This window comes from Podarcis tiliguerta (genome assembly GCF_965153285.1).
Source record: "Podarcis tiliguerta genome assembly, chromosome: 17".
Lineage (NCBI taxonomy): Eukaryota > Metazoa > Chordata > Lepidosauria > Squamata > Lacertidae > Podarcis > Podarcis tiliguerta.
Window position 1 is genome coordinate 15,894,073 of NC_139550.1, and position 16,471 is coordinate 15,910,543.

General features: G+C 42.2%; 1 protein-coding gene across 5 annotated transcripts in view; it reads right to left on the reverse strand.

Moving 5' to 3' along the window:
* LINGO2 (leucine rich repeat and Ig domain containing 2) overlaps positions 1-16,471 on the reverse strand; it is a 532,585-nt gene that overhangs the window by 282,096 nt on the left and 234,018 nt on the right. The window lies entirely within an intron of this gene.

Genomic DNA, 16,471 nt, shown 5'->3' on the forward strand with positions numbered 1-16,471 from the left:
ACATGTGTGGCATCACACACACTGCCCCCCCCCCAAATCTAGGGCAACCTGGTGCCTCTATTTAAGACAGACCAGCCAAACACTTCCCCACACCAGCAAGTTTCATGAAATTCACCCACCCACCCATATCCAATTTTGGAGGGTCTTTTTGCCCTCTTTTTGCTCCCTCCCTACCTTCAAATGGCAAACAAACAAGAAGGAGTAGGCAAATAGTTATGCTGAAATAATTGGGACGGTTTCACACGACATGACCAAACCCAGGGTTGAAAGAGAGTCAACATAATAGCTAACAGGAAGCATAGAAAAGTGTGCAGAAAAAGCAGGTTTTTGGAAGAGCCCATTGCAATTTATAATAATAAAAGGTTTGTGCAGTCTCAAGGCTATCCTCCCAACTTGGCTGACGTTAATAGAGATACAGGCTGTACAGAGCTGGGGGGGGGGGGGGAGGTTGTCTTGTTTAGCTAAGTCCTTAATGCGGGAAGGACAAGGTGATCTTCAAATTCTGTTTGCAATATGATTATGTTGCTGTCTCCTTCATATTCTACAGCAGCATCTGGTGAGCATGCACTCTGAATTACAAATTCATCTTGGTTGTAAAACTAGCACAAGTTCAGGAGATATGGCAAGAGCAACAGGGAAACAGTAATAGAACTAAGTAGATTTATCAGTGCATTTATACCTCAATGAGATTCTACACACACACACACACACACACACACACACACTAAACTCAAAATCATCTTCCTCTGTGACTTGTAATTTCATGCTGTCAGCATTTGAGTTATCCCAACGAAGAAACCGTGGTGACTAGTGCATCTAGCATCCTGCTGTCTCTTAGAAGGTATCCCTCCCACATCTACCAGTTACCTCTGTTGGTCCTAAGCATCCTCATACATTAGGAAAGGCAGTTATGGCCTCTGCCCATGTGTCCATCTCCCACAGCTATCTTTATAAAGATGCTTACTCAGTGCAGCAGCTGACTCTCAAGCTGAAAGCCAGTTGTACAAGGTGGCCACAAGGCCATATGGTTTGGCAGTGTCTCCAAAATAGCACCCGTCTCTGCAGGGAGGGAAGGACCTTCCGTGAATTATCTGCCAGTGTGTCTGTCACTTTGAACTCCTTGCAGTAGTTCATTGAACAGGTAGATTCTAAAGCTGGCCTTGGACATTCTAACAAGGCAGAGAGAGAAGGAATTCCACACTACGAAGAAATTTGTGGTGCTCTCATTACAGCATTCAAAAAAAGGAGTGGGGTGGGGCGATGTTTCTGCATCAGGAGCTTGACATGAGTCTCTCATGAAGATTCCTTTTCCAACATGGATGCACAATATGAGGGAGATATAACAACCCTTTGGTTGTTCTGTTGCAATCCAGAGAATCGTGACAATAATTCATGCATGAGTGTATGCATACAGACAATGTTTGTTTGTTTGCTTCAATTTCTATACCGCTTTATATTTTTAATAAAAAACCTCAAATGTGGTTCAATGCCTCTTCCTACAGGGCAGCGGGGTACCTAGGATATTCACAAGAGCAAATCAGCTACCCAAGAAGCAATGCGTTTCTAGTCTGATCTTTTTTTAAAAAAAAATTTGCAACCCTCTGAACAGGGATGGGGACTGCAGATGGAAGCTTCTCCATCAGAAGTAAAATCTAGTCCAAACACAAAAAGAAATCATGTTTTACTTAGGGTAATCCAACATAACAGTATACCTAGTTTCATTTCTCCTGGCTATTGACATTTGAGGTGTATATTTTCAGTACCCACTTTTTTGTGATTTTAAGTTGTTTTAAACTGTTTTTGATATTCTTGGGTTTTAATGTTGTAACCCATCTTGGGACCTTAGGTTGATGATAATGATACTTGAACCTTAAAAGGCACCTCCCCTTTTCAGCACTTCTGGCAAACACACCTGTGTTGTTTGAGTGTTGTTGGAGCAATTTCTTCTTCTTCTTTACCCTCACAGTCCTTGGCCTCATTTGTCCACCTTGCTGTTTAACCTCATTGGCTTTGACCCATGTGATTATGTCGATGACATCACAATGGAACATATAGCCGTCTATTTATTACTTAGATTTATACCTTGCCCCTTCCTCTCTTCCAGGATCCCAAAACAGGAAACAGTTCAAGAAAGCAATAACAAAAGTTAACATTGAACAATTTGCAGTAAAACATAATATAACGCAGCAGGACCTTCCCCATCAGAACTATAGCAGCAATTACCCAAACCTTCTCCAACAACATTGTAGCAGCAGGTACATCCTGCTGGAGTGCCAGTGTGGTGTAATGGTTAAGAGCGGTGGACTTGTAATCTGGTGAAACTGGGTTCAATTCCCTGCTCCTCCACATGCAGCTGCTGGGTGACCATGGAATAGTCACACTTCTTTGAAGTCTCTCAGCCCCACCCACCTCACAGAGTGTTTGTTGTGAGGGAGGAAGGGAAAGGAGAATGTTAGCCGCTTTGAGACTCCTTCGGGTAGTGATAAAGCGGGATATCAAATCCAAACTCTTCTTCTACATCGAGCGGACTACATCCCATCAGTCCCCACTAAAAGCCTGGGTGTTTTTAATTGGCATCCAAAGTTGGTCAAAGATGACGCCTTTCGGGAGGGAGGGAGTTCCTTGAGATTGCGATGATATCATAAATGGTAGTAAACAAAATAACGTGAATCGTCACAGCCAAATCAGATTAAACGGTGGAGTAGGCATAGGAGAATGAAGACGCCAAAGGCAAGGGGTGGGGAGGAGGAGTAGAGCTCAGGAGCAGCAGGAGGCAGGAAAACAAGAGGGCGGCAAACAACAAAAACATCACAAATGCTCAGCAAGATGAATATTTTTGGGCAATTTGTTCAACCGCATCCGACGGACTACTTTCAAAGTAAATGCTGAAATTCCAAAATATTCGGCACCACTGTGTTTTTTGAAAGCTTCTATAATTGTAAGTTATCTGCTTTACCACTGAATGTGACAGTTGCCACCAACGAAGACTATGAAACAGAATTTCCTAAAGAGCATAGCTCATCTTGTGTCTACCACAAACTCAGGCCTGAAGTGCATGTGCTTCTTGCTCCACATCATTAGTTCCCACTGGCAGGGGGCAGAGACACCAATAACACTGTGGCATCAGCTGTGTTGTACTAGATGTGATGGAGGGGAAGGAGGGATGTCAACATGTGCCTGACATCTGGCGACAGCTACATGCAGATTGCAGTGTCTAGTTCTGGCCTCATTAGGTGGCTCTAAGCTACTCTCTCTCAGCCTTCATTCATCTTCAGTAAGGAGAGGAAAGTATTGATCCATCCCATACCCTCCAGCATTTCTCCGATGAAAACAGGGACACCCTATTTAACAACAACAACAACAACAACAACAACAATAGTTTTATTATTTTAGAATCGCCCATCTGGCTGGGTTGCCCCAGCCAATCTGGGTGGCTTCCAACACATATAAAAACATAATAAAACATTAAACATTAAAAAACTTCCCTATATAGGGCTGCCTTCAGGTGTATTCTACAGGTTGTATAGTTATTTATTGTCAGGCTTCAAGGAATCCACTTCCTTCCCCTCCTACCTTGGCAGTAGGTAAGCAGAACAAAGGAAAAGGAGTCTTCTTACCAGTTAGAAACTTTAATGATCGCAGCGAGATAACAAAGAATCCATTTCCTAGGAATGGCGGTGCTCCCAATTAAGAGTTCCCTAGTCACCCACGTCGCTACTGTGTCTTATAACCTGAGCTTGTAACCTATGTGCTTTCTGTTCTGCCATCTTTCCAGAGACAGTGAATCTGTTAGCTCTCTCCCTCCCAGTGTTTCTTCTCCTAGCTGTTCCCTATCCAATATTTCCCAGCTTCTGCCTTTTGAACTATGTCTCTCTGCAAACCACTGTTCCAAATCTATATTGTCCTCTTGCTTCTGGGAAGATTAAGGATCCTGATCAGGGGCCGGGGGTGGGGTAGGAAGGCTCCCACCACTCCTCCTCAGAGCAGCCATCCTCAGCACAGTCCCTGACACTTATCTCCTTAGCTCGGAGGTCACGTAGCTCCATGCCCTCCAACATTTCTCCAATGAAAATAAGGACGTCCTAAGGAAAAGTGAGGCATTCCAGGATCAAATGAGAAACTAGGATGGCTTCTGTAAATCCAGGATTTTCCCTGGGAAATAGGGACACTTGGAGGTTCTGCCATTCTACAACATGGATTGTGCAGATTACAGCTATGGAGCTGGATCCATTGATAGACAAAGAGAACACCACTCATTGCAATGGGACTTTCCTGGTCCCTCCTTGACCTCCTAGCCCCCTGCAACTTCCAAAAGCCAGCTCTGAAGGACCTCTGAATGGAAATGTGACATGGGGATGGGAGAGGGGTGCTGCATTGAGGATTGGGGAGAATTCAGTCAATCTGTCACACACAAGGGGAATAGTCTCCCTGCTCATACAACACCTCCTCCTCCCAGATCCAAACTACAATGTATGTAAACACTAGGTGAATGCTGTTGATTGGGGAAGGCCCATAGCTCAGTGGTGAGGCATCCCTGGTTCAGACCCCAGCATCTCCAATACAGCTGAGGGATACTCCAGCCTGAAATCCTGGAGAGCAGCTGCCAGCCAGTGTAGATGATACTGAATTGGTTGCACGAAAGGTTCAACTTGGTATAACACAGTCTCCTACATTGCTATTGTTTACTGTTGTTTTTCAAAACCCACATGAAGCTGGCTTTAAAGGGAATAATGGAAAATCTAAGAATACCAAGCGTACTAGAGGAATGATGCTCTCTCTTCACAATGCCTGCTTATGGCAGAGAGCAAAAAGTCTTTGCCAATCATTTTACTGTTATCAAAAATTTTGCTGAGATCTTCCGACATACCCAAAGATGTCTGAAGGTTGCTTGATATCTCGAACACTTGACTGATGTATTTTCAGAGCAGAGGATCTTGGCTGACATGCCAAATTGAGGATGAAGTTGTGGTTTCAGTCTCTTTGTAGCATTGATTTGGAATGCAAACAGACCTTTGTATCAGTTCCCAAAATAAAAGAGGGATTTGATGTTCCAAGGCTGAGCAGCAAAATATTTGGGAGAATTCCTAAATTCAGCCCTGGAAAAGGTGTGCTACACAACTCTGTGATCCAAAGAGCAGCTCAGAGAAGAAGCATTTAGCCCTTTGCCCTATGGGATCTGCATTCCCTACAGAGGTTTGTGACCGACAATACATAGTTGTAGCACTAGAACAAAAAACAAATGGAAAAACCGAACAGCAACCTAAACAGTGTGTGATGCAAATTACTCAGAAGCCAGCACAGCTTTACTTAGATTTTTTTTTAAAAAAAGCAAGCAAACATTGCATTCCTTCCTTCCTATGAGCAAAGAGTAAGAACACAGACCTAACTTGTTCTGGGGACAAAAATGTTTGCTGGGCAGGGGGAGAGATTTCACACATTGCTGTTTCTGCTGCCCATGCTCCTATGCAGGTTTAAATGAATAAATAAACCAGGTTTTGATCTGACCCAGGTGGAATCAAATTGTTCTGCTCAGCGATAAGACACCATGTGATTTATTTCATTCATTCTTACAGCATCCTAGAGGTGCTTGCTTCAAATATTTAATGTAGAAACTCAAAGTCTGCAAGAAAACTTTCAACACTATCATTGGGTCACATAACCAAGGAAATCGTCTCCTTGCAGAACTTCACATTGTTAGTCCTCTGTGCGTGCATGGAGGACTCAGGGCCAACCCAGTACATTTTGGCCCCAGAGGCAAACCACAAAAATGGTGCCCGCCTCCCTTCCAGGGAAGAAAAAGTGGAGATCTACATCAGGAACCAGGGGAGAGGAAAGATCTACATCGGAATCTGCTACCTCTGTGGATCCTGACACCTGAGGCAATTGCCTCACCTTCTCTGATGGGTGGGCAGATCTTGGGAGAACTGACACAAGGTGAGGTCTGCAACTGTTAAAGATCACAGCAAAAAAGTTTGAAATGAGTAATCACTGAAAATAAAATAAGAGCTTCCCCCAAATGCACCAATAGACTCTTACTAACACAAAATGTATGTAGGCGGTCTCATTGATTTGCTTCTCCAATCAGTTTTATCAAAATTTTCTTCCTGTCAGAGGACTCGGTAGTGCACAAAATTCTGCATACTCAGTCTAAACCAGGGGTAGGCAACCTAAGGCCTGGGGGTCGGATGCAGCCAAATTGCCTTCTCAATCTGGCCTGCGGATGGTCCGGGAATCAACATGTTTTTACATGAGTAGAATGTTTCCTTTTATTTAAAATGCATCTCTGGGTTATTTGTGGGGCATAGGAATTCATTCATTCCCCCCCCCCTGCAAAGTATAGTCCGGCCCCCCACATGGTCTGAGGGATGGTGGACCAGCCCACGGCTGAAAAAGGTTGCTGACCCCTGATCTAAACCTTAGGATGGAACCAAAACAGATCTCCTTAGCCCTAATCACAGGCTATCCTCTGCAATATATATGGCATTGTACCAAATGAAAATCTGGCTGGATGTTTGATATTCTGATGCAACCACATTCACAATGTGATCCATGGTTGGTTGGGATCATACTGTGGCCAAGACAATGTCTGATGGATTTTATTTTAAAAAATGGCACTGATGCAACTGACAAGAACAACACACACACACACACACACACACACACCAACCAACCTGAGAACCTTCAGTGCAGTCCTACTCAATATGCACAAGGATTCTCAGTCTGTCATCTGTCTGTACAGTCTGTACAGAGGTACATTTTGAAGTGCAGGAGCTCCTTGTGATAACCTTCATAATCACACCTGCAAAGATCCCATTGCTATGACCCCCAAGGACAGTCAAAACACACAACCGTCCTTTCCAGCAATATAGATTCCCCCCCCCCCCCATTTCTGAGCCTGTGAACAGATTTCCTGTTGAAACGATGAACCACCTTTCCTCAGTTACAGCAGGGAAACAAAAGAAGCTAAGCTATTAAAAACTGCAGGGAGAAGCCAATTTTTACCTCCCCAACTCAAAATCGCCCCCCTATCAGGCCCATTTAATATTTTGCCAATTTGCTGTGTCGGCAGCTCTGGAAATCCTGAAAGAAAATCACCGTCTGTTTGAATGACTTGAAATTACAGCTTAAAGGTTGCCACAAAAGATTCGTGAAAACTGCTGATGTGTCTGTTTCTCTCCCTCTCTCACATATACCTTTTCAGACAATGAAATACTATCTATGCAATCTCTCCCCCTCCTTCAATGTTCTGTACATCTCTTTCTCTCTTGGGTACACCATAAAAACCTTTTAAAGGATCTCCTCCTTTAAAGCGGAAGATGAGTACATGGTGGCCTCTCACCTCAGATGACTTAAATTATTAACCAATAAGTTGTCCCATGTGCAAAGTCCTCCAGTGTTCAAGCACAGCATGTAAGAATGTTTCCTATTCTCTCTGATAGGAACAAACAATTTCGTGTCCTGTAGACATGGAAGGGAGAAAAGTTCCCCCATAGCAATCACAGAATTATAGAAACTGGAGATATGTATAAAAAGTGGCCTGTTGCCAACCATCAGATAATCCGCTATAACACCATTGGGAAACATTTGGCTTTCTAGAGGTGGCTGAGCCACAACTTACATCAGCCCCAGCAAGCTTGGCCAAGGACCAGGGATGATGGGTCTTGGAGTTCAGCATCATTTGGAGGGTCAAGGCATGAAGAATGAAGCAAATAAAGAAACACAGAGTCGAATAAGGACTGGATATAAGGCAGCAGGTAATTGTGGGGCAGAGCATCATGAATGTAAGGATGAGAAGTCGAATTGTTAAGAGAAGTGTATAAACTGGATATTGTGTTAAGTTTATAAAACTAATAAAAAATTGAATAATAAAAAGGTACTCCACACCAGCACTATAAGTTTCTTAGATTCAGAGATTTCTGCTGAATCATTACTAGCTACTGAAGACATTTTTTTATGACACCAGATTTTTGTAACAGTATAATGTTATTTAAATGGGTCTCTGTTTGAGCATGAATGTAATGTATTGTGGAACCGTATTTTTTGCCCTATAGGACGCACCTAGATTTTTTTTGGGGGGGGGGAAATAAAGGGGAAAAAATATTTTCCCCCCCCCGGCACCGGGCTGGGGCGGGGGAAGCCCGAGCTTCCCCCGACCCCAGCCCCCAGAACGGGTCCCAGAGCGATGCCAAAGCTGCGTGCAGCTTCCGCATCGCTTTTGGGAGCTTGCGGGGCCCCAGCCCCCAGAACGGGTCCCAGCTTCAGCATCGCTCTGGGCCCGGCGCGGCTTCGCGCCGGGCTCCCGAGGGTTGCACAGCGCTTCCTGAAGCCTGGAGAGTGAGAGTGGTCGGTGTGCACCGACCCCTCTCGCTCTCCAGGCTTCAGCGAAAGCCTGTATTCGCCCCATAGGAAGCACACACATTTCCCCTTCATTTTTGGAGGGGGGAAAGTGTGTCCTATAGGGCGAAAAATACGGTAATTTTGTTTTCTTTGCCACTTTGAATGAATAGATGGATGGATGGATGGATGCAATGGTGCTGTGTAATCCTTTCTCCAGTTTTCCCTGCCCTCACCCATGATATACAACAGAGGTAGCCAGTGTGCTGCCCTCTGGAAGCTGTTGGAGTAGACATCTCATCAACCCTCAAGCCATGCTAAGGAAAAATCTTATTTTCTTTTTGTTTTAAGGTAGATTACAGAATCTCAAAGAGACACTAACCAAAATAGTAATTTCAGAAAACAAACTAGTTAATCTTCATTTTAATGGAGCCCAGCTTCTTCCTTGGTTTTATGTTTCCACTAAGATATTTTTCTTTTTTTAAAAAAAAGCTTATAAGTATGTTGTTGATTTTAAAAAGAACACAATTGTTCTGGGAATTAGCAACATTATTTATAGGTGTTAACTGCGAAGGAATTCAACTGCTAATGACAAAATGTTAGAATACACTAGGGATGTACTAACAGTAAAATATTTAGAAGTATCTTTTTCTTCTAGATTCCTTTGCTGTCATAGTATATTTGCTACCAATGCCAACATAATTTCATTTAGCAGCTTTGAACGAACACTTACAAAGGAATAATGCTACCCAGATCTGATTGGCTGAAGGATATGATGTCTGGAACATTAATAATAACTATTATTATTATTATTATTATTATTATTATTATTATTATACCCTGCCCATCTGACTGGGTTGCCCCAGCCACAGCAATAGACCTATTACTGTTGTGGTAGTGTGGTTTGTAGCATTTAAGAGACTGGAAGCCCTGCATTTGGAGAGATGTAGTCTGAGACCTAGTCCTTGCAAACAGGTTTAGTGCTAACATTGTTTCTGGACTGTATCACGTCAAACTGAAGGTAAGGGAAGGCATGCATGACTAAATGTTTCTACACATAAAACACAAAAAATTCTGCACATAAAAAAACCCTGGCACATAAGAGGAAAGTCAAGATAAACCTCTGCCCCATGACATGCTGGTTTTCTATATGAAGGAATCTAGTCTTTTCATGTAGGGTGTGCTTGGTCTTTCTAGTATCAAAGGCCATTGCAAGTCATTGCAACTCCTACCTGGTACAGTATAGTGCAAAAATGTGTTTTAAGAGTCTCATGAAATAGGAATCACTGGCCTGCCTGCTCTCTTGCATTCTTGTTGCCTAGCCCCATTGTCTTCCATGCACCGGAGATGCTCTGACACCTGGTGTCTACTTTAGATACAAAGGCTCGTGCATTAAGAGTCTTGCACTACCCGAGTTCTGTAGATAAACATCATTAGAGCTTAGCCTCCTGTATGCCAGTCACCTGGTGTGATAACCGTTTGCCTCTCCAAATATCATGACCTTTCTTCATCAACACCCCTTGCCTATTAAAATATATCATTTGGACCTTCTGTGTATCCCTTTGTTTTGTTTTTACAGTCACCTGTGGCCTTTATTAGGTGATTAGAGGCTGAAAGCATGATGACACCTGAGGTACTTGTGTATGGTTTTTTTATTGCACAATATAGCTATCATGCAATAATCGGCACCATCTTCCAAGGTGAGAAAATTATCTTTCAACAATGAATGTGTGAATATTTAATGTGGAATGAAAGGTCATTCTCTCAATAACCTACAAAGCCAAGAAAATCAAAATGTACTGCCAACCATAATGCAGGAAAAATACTGTTCTCTTTGGCTTTATGTTGATGTAAGTCTTGTCTTTTCTCTCCACAAGTTTGGAGGAAGCCCTGGCTGATTCTTCCTTTCTATCAAGGATAGGAAATTGGTAGTCCTCAATAAGTTGTTTGACTCCAACTTCCATTAGTCATAGCCAACGTTCAGATGTGATGGGATGATTAAATATGAAACATTTGGTGTGTATCAGACAGGCAGAGAGGATTGTGACTACAGTCAAGGGCAGAGACTGTTTAAGCCAACAACTTAGTTCCATATGCACATGTATTCTGGGAATTTTAGATAATGGTCTTAGGTTGCATTCCTGAGGTCTGGAAATTAAATCCAGGGCCGGGATAGAATAGACCAATGGCCATTTCCCAGTGGCAGGGGCCATAGCAGCCCAGCAAAACCACAGGAAAGCCTAGGGTGGGGGCAGTGCTTTTTCTATAAAAAAATGTTTAGGCGTACTCTCATTTTGACTCAAGAAAATCACCATTTTATAGTTCAAATCGGGGAAAAATAAATACAGTAAATGGACAAAAGTACAAAGAACATGCATTACTTCAGACGTCCTTTCAAAAACCATGAATTTACAAACACCACACATCCACATTCCACACTGCTTTACACATTAAACGCTTGCTTCCGTCTGAGACTCAGGAAACACGGTGACAGGAAATGAGGCCGCCATTGGGGGTAACAATGGAACTGATGATTCACCGTGTGAGAGAAGAAACTAAAAATTACAAAAAAGTTAGTTTCGTCTCCCATTAGATTCACAAAATGTATAGGGGTATGTGTACCCCTGCGTCCCCACAGGAAAAAAGCACTGGATGGGGGGAATACACATAACACTTCCTGCATGTTGGCTGACACCAACGTTGGCCACAGCCAATGGGGAATGCTGGGACTCATTCCTGTATTTCAAATTCGATCTGGCCAATCATGGCCAAATGGAGGGGTGGAGCTATGAAAGCAGACCTGAGAGAGGCCTACCCTTGGTCAGTTCCAACACATTTGAACCAGCTGCACTGGTTCTCAGCAGTGCAGTTGGCAAGGATGTCCCACCCACCTTTCATTTTGGCTCAAAGTCCAGGGTACGCGGGGAACAGCGATGGAGCAAGCTGATCGGGCACATGGGTGGCATGCATGCCCTGCGCCCAGGGCAGGGCGAGCCGCCCCTTGGGGATGGTGTGAGCTGGGGCAGGACGCTCCACAGGGCCTCCCAGGAGTCTGCCTGCCACCTCCCAATACGTTTGTGGCCATCTTGATCTCAATATGTTGTTACATTGTTTTTATTGCTTCCGGCACCCCTGACCTGACGACCATAGGCTCACTGTGCCTGGGATTGCAAATGGAGAGCAACAGCTATGGTCAAATATTTATTTTGCGCAGTTGGAGATCTCAAAGGCACCCTACAAACAGAAACCCACTTAAAAAGGTTCATAGGGGAATAGCCTAGTATAGGAAAAATATGAAGATATCTGGGATGCATGTGCCATTTGACCACTAAATGTTAGAATAAGGCAGGACAGGGACACACTACACAATAAGGTCAAGAAATGTGGCTTCTGGCTAGCAATGTTGCTGTGACATCTATTTTATAGCTCAGATATATCTATTCTGCCAGTTTTAGTGATTTTAAAATATTTCTATCCTATGCTTCACCAGATCAGATACTAGCACAGTGTACCTTGTAATGATTGTCTCAAATACAATACGAGTAGCACAACCCTGCAAGTTTTTCTCCAGCTCCAGGGTAAATATTTCTTCACAAGATGGTGATGTTACTCTTCCTCTCCAGTGTCACCAATATAAAGGCACAGTTCAGATGTGAAATCAACAAGTTCCAGGCTTGCATGTACTGTCCATGCTCTGATTCACTCCTGCACTTCCTGATTCTCAGCTGAACATTGCTTGTTGCTCCAGCTGAACTGCGCAAGCTCTCTTGCGGTAGCAAACCCCACAGTTTTAACTACAGTTTAATACTGCCATTTGTGTCCTTGTAGGGGCCTCGGGCGGAAGAAACATCGCATAGTCACAATGTTATTGTTTACGGAAAGCTTAATAACAAGTTCCTTAAGAACCAGTTAAGAAAAGTATCCTTAATAAAGGACATGAAAGCTATGCCTCTTGAAACCACACAGCAAGACAGCATCTGCAAAATCAATGCACCTATTTATAATCATTTCAAGTTTTTAACATATGCTGTTGTGAAGTTAACTATAATACTCTCAGTTTGTGGGGTAAACGGTACATTTGTTTTTCTATTGATTTCACTTCAAAAAAGTGCCTCAAGCTGGCTTTGTGCAGAACATAATATAAATGCCTATTATTACAATCAAAGCCAGCTATCGCTTGGTGATATTTGCCAGGCTTGGGCTGCTGCTGTTCTGCTGTGATAAATTTCAGCTGCACTCTTGCATGTACTTTACACAGAAATTTTCTCTTCAGGATTTGATGTCTACACTGAAAAGAAAGCATGATCACAAGCAGAAACAGAATACCAGATAGTGGGGTCAAAGACTGAGTTTGGGGTTGAAGTAACAACTGGGGAAACAGCTTGCACCAGATTTCCAAACGAAACAGTTAAGTATAATAGTTTAATTCACATAGAAATGAAAAATGTGTATGTATTGAGGGAGATTTGGAACAGAAAATGTGTATTGCTAAACACGGGGGTTTCCCCCAAAGAGTTTTTCTAAAGGACTGTAGAGCTGCAACTAGTTAATGATTACCTGTTGGTTATTTTTTTACTCTTGTCCCTCCAGATGTTTTGGGACTACAATTCCCATCATCCCTGACCACTGGTCCTGTTAGCTAGGGATGATGAGAGTTGTAGTCCCAAAGCAGCTGGAGGGCCAAGTTTGGCCATGCCTGGTACAGAGTAAAAAAAGAGATTCACTGATAGTGAATCTTTAATCATGTGATTATGGTATTGAGTTGCAAATACGTCCATCTTGAAAGGGTGGTGGTTGTTAGTCTTCCTCTGAACAGAACAAAACATGTGATAATGGCTCTCCAAGACTGCACAGCCTGGAGGCTGGGAAGCAAGAGAGAGAGAGAGAGAAAGTGCTTTGCTTATAGGTCTGATCGGGTTACCTCATATTTTATAAGATGCTGAGCCTGTGTTGGACAGCACAATATACTGTATCAATATTTTTGAGTTTTAATTCTGGTTTGAAGAAAGTTCTGCCAGTAAAAGGTAAAGTAATATTTTCATGGGTCTGGACAGTGCTTCATTTCCAAAAGAGTTAGTTCTTATCTATCCAGATGCTTCAAACTGTGCAATATTTAATAACTGCAACAGAAACAACACAATCCAAACCTCCTGGACTAATGTGCCAATTGGAATGTAGTTATACTCTGTATTTCACACTCCTGCCAACTTTTGCTATGGCGCTTTTGAAATATTTACCATATTACAAGGTGGTCTAAGGGATACCTTAAAGTTTCCACTTCTTCCTCCCCCCACCCCCAGGTTATAGTCACTCCCACAGTGCTGCATGAGTGTTAAGACTGGGGCCGCAAATGGCCATGGGAGGTGATGGGATATGATGACATGCTGCCTCTTCCAGGTCCTTTTTGGGGGGAAAGATGTCTGCACCCCATGAGTCTATGGAGGATAAAATGCACTGTGGAATCCTTTCGAGGGTTACGATTGCTGCCTGCAGTTTGATATTAAACCTACAGAGCTATTAAGGCAAATACAACCTTGCAGTGTACAAATGTGTTTGCAGATCTTTCTCTGTGTTGGTTTTCTCTTTCTAGTGATTCATTGCTGAAACATTTATTCCATCCATGACAATGTGCTGAAAGACACATTTTGATTAAAAGACATGCAAGTCCCATACTATTGAGCAGTTCAGTCTGCAATGTACACAGCTCCATCTGTAACCTGTAATATTTCCAGCACTATGAAGTGAGCATTTCACTGTAGGGGAAGGATGCCCTTAAAAGGATGAATGGTACTCATATGAGTGCTGGTGTTTGAATCGGTTTACCTTCAAGTTTCAGGAGGAAAAGATGGAAAATGACAATAAACCACCAGAAAATTGGAAACTCTCCTGAGAACTGGAGTCTCTAACTTCTTCCTCAAAGCAATGAAACTGGATCAAATTGTGTCACAATATTGTTTGTGGCTTTGTCATTTAACGGAGGGGGGAGACCGAAAACTAGACATTAATATTCCCATCTTTCTGTCCTTATTTTCTGTTATTTCCTTGACATTTTGCTGTCAAAAGCAGAGATAAAATTTCTCCCTTTTCACACAGATTTAACAACGAACGCTCCCCACATTAAATGGGGGGCGCCCTTTGTGTGGTCGCAAGCAGCCCCTGGACTCTATGCGGCAACATTATCACATGAGAGTTTCTTCATAATTTACTTCTTGTGGCCAAAGGTGTTGCGTTTTTCTTTCCAGGAAACATTCAGCCTCCCTAGCTGTCCATGTGTCCTGATATGAAAAGCTTCAATGGAAAGTATTATCTCCTTATGCCTTCCTCTGGGCCTTTAATAAAATCATGGGCACCTGGGAAGGCTGCAGAGCCACAGGTGAGATGATTTGTAGAATTTTTAAAAATAGCACTTATGAACATCCGTTGACCACTTCAAAAGTAAGGCAAGTGTGTCAAAAGCCTGCACCTCTCCCACAAGAATTTGATTTGCACCTTTTCTTCCTTTTTTATAGGTTCTGAATGCAATTTCCTTTCTCATTAATGGGTGCAGAATGGTTGGGAGGGAAATGAAGGAGACATTTTTGGCAGTGACAACAGCAGACGTCCACAGACGATGAAATGTTCACAACATTCACAGCAGATGAAAACTGGTTATATTAGCTGTGCTCACTGCAGATACTAGTATCATCAACTGCCACTCTCTCTTTTTTATTTTTGTATATTATATTTTTATTGGTTTTCAAATACAAAAACAAATTTATACACTCCATACATCTTAATTACATCTTACTTCTCTTTTTTGACTTCCCTCAATTTGTCTGCAATTCCTTCCCTTTATTACTTTTTACACATTTCTGCCATTTTAACCATTTCCCATCACAGAGCTTCCTTAAAACTTACAAACATAATTTGATTATCACTCAGTTTTTGCATATATTGGATAAACTTTTCCCAATCTTCTGTAAATCTTTGATCTCGTCGATTCCGAATCCTTCCTGTCATTCTATCCAGTTCTGCATAGTCCATCATTTTGGTTCTCCATTCTTCTATCGTAGGTAGCTCCTCCTGTTTCCATTTCTGGGCCATCAATATTCTTGCTGCTGTCACTGCATATAAAAATAACTTCTTTTCTTTCTTATTTATCTCATTACCTGTAATGCCTTGTAAGAATGCTTCTGGTTTCTTAGCAAATGTATATTTCAACATTTTCTTCAATTCATTATAAATCATCTCCCAAAAGCATTTTACCTTCTTACATTCCCACCACATATGAAAAAAGGTACCTTCTTTTTCTTTACATTTCCAACATTTGTTACTTGTCTTATACATTTTTGCTAACTTCACAGGTGTTACATACCATCGGTACATCATTTTCATAACATTTTATTTTATAACTGTACATGCAGTGAATCTTAAACCTTCTTTCCAGAGTCTTTCCCACTCCTCCATTTGTATATTATGCCCTATATCTTTGGCCCAGTCAATCATAACTGGTTTTACCTCCTCATCCTTCGTACACCATTCCAATAATATCTTATACATTTTTGCCAAAATCTTATAGTCATTATTCAGTATTTCTGTCTGAAATTTTGATTCTTTATCAGCAGAACCCCTCTGGTTTAGATCTTTTCTAAACATCTCATTAATTTGAAAGAAATGCAGCCAGTCATTCACATAATCCTTAACTCCTTCAAATGGTCTCATTTTCCATTTTCCTTCACTTTTACATATTAACTTCTCATATGTCACCCATCCCCCTAGCAACTGCCACTCTCAAGGTCCCTGATCAATGTATAAAACAGCACCGATTCCTGTTGTGTTTGATGCAGTACAAGCATATCCACACCTCTTCGAACAGACTGAAGATATGCATCTGAAACTTACAATAGATTACAGTCAGAGACAGTGGTTCCGGGTGACTGAGACGGTGCTTCCAATCTAAACCCCAATTTTCAGCCACTCATAAAATCCTTTCCAAGCATTATAGCTTGGACTGAAATGCCTCCTTCTGGGTCACTGGGTCAAAGTTCAGTTATTTTGATAAGCCTTTAGAAAATTGTTCCATCTTTCAGAGTCATTTGATGGTGTAGGGAGAAGGAAAGGGTTTTCTTTTTTCCAATTTCATTGCGAGCATTGTTCC